The sequence below is a fragment of the Nuphar pumila genome, chromosome 6, assembly GCF_984573655.1.
Source record: "Nuphar pumila chromosome 6, dmNupPumi1.hap1.1, whole genome shotgun sequence".
Lineage (NCBI taxonomy): Eukaryota > Viridiplantae > Streptophyta > Magnoliopsida > Nymphaeales > Nymphaeaceae > Nuphar > Nuphar pumila.
Genome location: NC_143254.1, coordinates 123,963,292 through 123,968,544, shown reverse-complemented (window position 1 = coordinate 123,968,544; position 5,253 = coordinate 123,963,292). Strand labels below are relative to the sequence as shown.

The window sequence follows — 5,253 nt, the reverse complement described above, 5'->3', positions numbered from 1 at the left end:
ATTAATAAATTTCATACTGAATGGTCCAAAAATTTGGGGAATTACATTGAAGGCAAGTAGGACCCACATGGGACATCCCCTCTAGAAGACACCATCGAAAGATGTGTGAGCCCCACCCCCTTGACTCCCAAGGTATTTAAGTCCTCTAAGGGACTTGTGAAACCTCTTGGGGAAGCTTAAGTGAACCTTGTGAATTGGGCTCTACATTGATGAGCCAAGGGAAGGTTCATCTAAAGTATACTTAGGTGTTTTATAATAAAATTACTTTGCTTATTGTAAAGCTTATATGAGAGCTCCCTTAGTCTATAAAAATGACTCATTTTGGTGTGTTTTAAATTATGAAATGGCTAAAATTCTCTCTCTCAAAATTGTCTCTCTACGTACTCTCTTTTAGTGGACATCTTTTTTTCTCTCTTTTTTATCCTGTTGTGAGTCCCTGCCTCTGACTCATCTCACTCTTTCTATGGGATCTCTCTTGCAAACTAAAGGTGATTGGATCCTCATTGGGTTTGAATTGCATAAGGACTAAGTGCAAGCAATCAACTCGTATCGGTTCGTGTAGACTGCACCAACTTGGAGGATTTGACCCTTCACAACCTAAACTACGAAATCTTGGCCAACCCCATATGAGCCAGACCTTCAACCAACCTTAGCATACCTTACTAAGTCTTGTAAGTTACTGTAAACTCTTTCTTAAGCATTTTTCAAGCCTAGAACACCTTGAACCAAAGTCTGTCCAGAACCTGTTTTTCTAACAGAACCAAAAATTTGTCAAACTTATCAAAGTTTCTTTGCCCAAACCGTTAGTCATAGGTCTGAAATTTTGACCCAAGCCTCCTTAAGATACCTAGTTCAGACCCTCAAAAAATCTTGATTTTAGCATATTTCTGTACAGAGATATACATTTTACAAATCATGTCTATTTTTCCTAAACCCACTCTATCTTGAGAAAACCTATCTTGACCTAAAACTTATCAGAATTATTTTTCTCAATCTATAAAGCCTTTGATTTGGTTTGTCCATTCATTAAGGTATCTAGATAAATCTCCTAATTTTGGGAAGTTTTCTGTTACGCCATTTGGGCATACCAGATTTTTTATCAAACCCTATCAGAAGAAGCCTAACCTATTACCCGATTTTGACTTTGACCAAAACTCTAACCTAACCCAGCTCACCTAAGCCCCAAACCTTGAAACTAAGTCCAATGGAACACATACTGGAGAGTACAACCAGCAATGGATGCCACTTATGAGTTTTGAACTTGTGACGTCCCATCAACTTCGTGACATTCAGAATTTGCCCTTAGTAGATGAGTGGAGCCCTTGTGGCTTGTCTTCTTAAAATCTTGTCATTGTAGGTTGATATGTAAGTTTCTCTTCATTATGAACAGTGGGTTTCTCGGATATTTGGCCAATTGAAAATGGATACCTTTGAATTTCATGAGCTTTCTCATGCTTTATTTGTTGATGCCCAAGCCTACCTACAACACATGGCTAAGTTTGGCAATTCTGTAATGAGTCCTTTTCTCACAATGGTGAGAATGATTCTCATTTGCCATATTTCTCATGTGCTAGCAAACATAAGAAAAACATGCAGTGAGATTCAAAATCACTTTTGAGGCCATTTTCACTCAATCCTCAAGCGAATCCAAACCACGCTGTCAACCCTGTGATTTGGAATCTTGTGAATTCAATTCATATGAAATGCAGTCACATGTGATTTTGGATCACATGATACCAGGTTGGGCTAGACTTGAACTGGGGTAAGCCCTGTCTAAGCATGATCAAGTCAAGCAGGCTGTCAATCTTCAGTGAACCTACCAAGTCACAATGGAGTTCCAAAATCCAAATGAGGCCAAGTCTATGACAACTGTACATGCAAGATATGTAACCTAACCAGGTTGAAGCCATTTTAAAAAATTTCTTCAGTTAAACAAAGATCTGGATTCTGGACAGCAGGGCAATTCCCCAGAAAGGATGCCTTTCATTGCAATTAATGACCAAATCTGTTTGATAACAAACATGGATTTTTCCCATCTTTTTGGAGATATGTGCAACGTCCACCGAATTTCCTTTATTTATTCTTATTATCAATTTTATTAATATCTTTTGCCGAAGATGGTCATTCTCGTCAGAATTCAATAATGCAATACGTCATCTCGTCGCTCAAAGTCAAAACCCCCCACAATAAACAACTCTGGTTACGCTGACTACCGAAGTTTAAATAAATTCAAGAAAGACAAATCCATAATAATAAAAAATAAAAAATGCATATCATGATTTCTCCTATGCTATTAAACCATCAAACGGTTTTGGCAAACAATGAACAATGGAGAAAGCTGGCGTATTGTCTTCTACTTCCATTTTCTCATCATCGTCACATTAACTGGCCGTTTTTAAAATTACAATTTTGTACCCATGAAATATGTTTATTAAGCCTTTATTTTCTTTACTCAGATTGTTTCCTAATCTTTCAAAATTCGATTTAAATGTTTTCTACCCCGTATTTTGTGTTTATCTAAAATATAAATAAAACAGATTTATTCATCCTCTTTTTTCTTTATTTTGCGAAATGTTGTGCTACGTTGTTTTTTTTTTTTTTTTAAATGAATTTCTTAGAAAATATCCAACTTAATACATAAAAAAGTGTTCCTTATTTTTATTTTCAGTGATAAGATATTCCTTTTTATTTTCATTATTTTTTCCCACCTCAAAATTGCTGCTTTATCGTCATACTCCTCTCTCTCATGACATGACATGAAGGATGCCATCTCGCCAACTACACTCGCCGGAATCATCCCCCGGAAACCGCGAGCACGGCCACCGGAGACCGTCCGAAACCGGCATCCCGCTCATCCCCACCGTCTCCGGCTCCGCGGCGGCCTTCGTCTGCGTCGTCCTACTCTCCATCCTCTGCTGCGAGTTCTCGAAGAGGAAGAGGAAGAAGGGGGACCGATCGTCACCGCCGGCCGACCCGATTCTCCGCCGCTTCTCGTACTCGCACCTTCGTCGCGCCACCGCCTCCTTCTCGCCGGAGAACAAGCTCGGCCAGGGCGGCTTCGGATCCGTCTACCGCGGCACGCTCGACTCCGGCCAACACGTCGCCGTGAAGAGCATGGACACCGGCTCGCTGCAGGGCGAGCGCGAGTTCCAGAATGAGCTCTCGCTTGCCGGGAAGCTCGCCGCCTCCGATCGCGTGGTCGCGGTCCTAGGGTTCTGCTCGGATCGGAAGGATCGGCGCCTTGTGGTCTACGAATTCATGCACAATCGGAGCCTCCAGGATGCCCTAATCGACCGGAAATGCCCGCAGCTCGTGAATTGGGAGCTCCGGTTCTCGATCGCCCTCGATGTCGCCAAGGGATTGAGGTTTCTGCACACCGCCTGCGATCCGCCGATCATTCACGGGGACATCAAGCCGAGCAACGTCCTCCTCGACCTCCAGTTCTCCGCAAAGATCGCCGATTTCGGCCTCGCGCGGCTCAAATCGGAGATCGAGGCAGAAGCCGTCGTCCTGGATGTGGAGGCAGAGATCGGATCGGCTGACGGGAGGAAGAGAAGGAGGCGGAGGAGGAAGGAGGACGAGTCGTTGGGCGATTTGGAGTCGGAGAGCGTTGTGACGGCGGAGGACGCGAAGGGGGTCAGATCGCCAGAGAACCTTGCGAGTTTCTCCTCTCCGGAACCGGGCGATGCATCACCGGATAACGCAAGGGAGGCGGCGTCCGAAACGGCGGTGGAGGCATCGCAGTCGGAAATGATGGAGAAGACGAGTGTCTCCGAGACGTGCTTCGACAAGCTCAGCATGGACAGCGGCGGCAACCGGAGGGGTGATTGCCGGAAGAAGAGCCTCTCCGGCCGGGATTGGTGGTGGAGGCAGGACGCCGGGTCGGAATCCGGCGTGAAGGATTACGTGATGGAGTGGATCGGGACGGAGATCAAGAAGGAGAGCCCGGCCGCCAGGTGGATCGCCTCCGGCGGAAACGACGACGCCGCTGCCGCTGCCGCTGATGAGGGGAATTCGAAGCGGAGGAAGCATAGGAGACTCGATTGGTGGTCGGCACTCGACGTCGATCGCCGCCGGAAGAAGGAGAGATACACGCAGGGGCGGGAGTGGTGGCGGGAGGAGTTCTGCGAGGAGCTGACCCGGAAGAGCAAGAAGAAGAAGAAGAAGAGCCGGCGGGAGGGGGACGAGTCAGGGGAGCTACCGTGGGAGAGGGACGACTCCGACTCCGGCCGGAAGAAGAAGCACCAGAGCCGGTGCGGCAGCCGGGGGAGCACCGAGTGGTGGATGAACGGTTTCAGCAGCGAGATACGGATCGGGCGGAGGAGCATCCGCGGGGGAGACGACTACCCCAAGAGCGGCGAGATCAGCAGCACGCCGAGTATGAGGGGCACGGTCTGCTACGTCGCGCCGGAGTACGGTGGTGGTGGAATTCTCACCGAGAAGAGCGACGTCTACAGCTACGGCGTCCTCCTCCTCGTCATCATCTCCGGCCGGCGGCCGCTACAGGTGATGGCATCGCCAATGGCGGAGTTCGAGCGGGCGAACCTCATCTCGTGGTCGCGCCACCTCGCGCACTCGGGCCGACTGCTCGAGCTGGTCGATCCCAACCTGAAGGCTTTCGACCGGGAGCGGGCGTTACTCTGCATCACGGTGGCGCTCCTCTGCTTGCAGCGGTCGCCTGCGAGCCGACCAGCCATCACGGAGGTATTGAAGATACTTTCCGGCGACGTCGACCCTCCCAGCCTGCCCGTGGAGATCTCCCCTTCACCTCCCTGTGGGTCCCAGTTCAAGTCTTCCCGGAAGAAGACTCTCCTCAAGAGCTCCTGCGAAAACAGAGATCAAGCCCCGCAGCAACATTAGCAAGTCAGCAGCCACCGGGCGCCATCACGGTTATGGGCTGCATGTGTTTGTGTTCGCGTTTTTCTTTCTTTTTTGTTGTTGTTGTTGTTGTTGTTGTGGAAAGAGTATACGTGAAGAGAAAAAACAAAACAAAGTCAGAGAAAGGCATGATTTTTTCATTCCTATCTATCGGTGCCCATTATATCCTCTGCGCTTTTCAGTGTCTCTGTGTCTCTACATACGCCATAGAAAGCTGTTTGTCAACGGCGAGTGTCATACGAGAAGAAGGTCACGCTTTTACTCGTATCCTTTTTAGTCTTCATGGTGTCGAAGATATGGATGTACAGACGAGGGAAAAAGACTCGTTTGAAGAAAAAGGTGATGTTTCAGACTGGAGGAACTAAAGTATGGCTT

General features: G+C 47.6%; 1 pseudogene across 1 annotated transcript; it reads left to right on the top strand.

The window, feature by feature from the left end:
* The first annotated feature begins 2,593 nt into the window (after positions 1–2,593).
* LOC149836026 (receptor-like serine/threonine-protein kinase At2g45590 pseudogene) lies at positions 2,594–5,017 on the top strand (annotated as a pseudogene). The gene has a single exon (XR_016432389.1). The product of XR_016432389.1 is annotated as a receptor-like serine/threonine-protein kinase At2g45590 pseudogene (transcript).
* Positions 5,018–5,253: the final 236 nt, after the last annotated feature.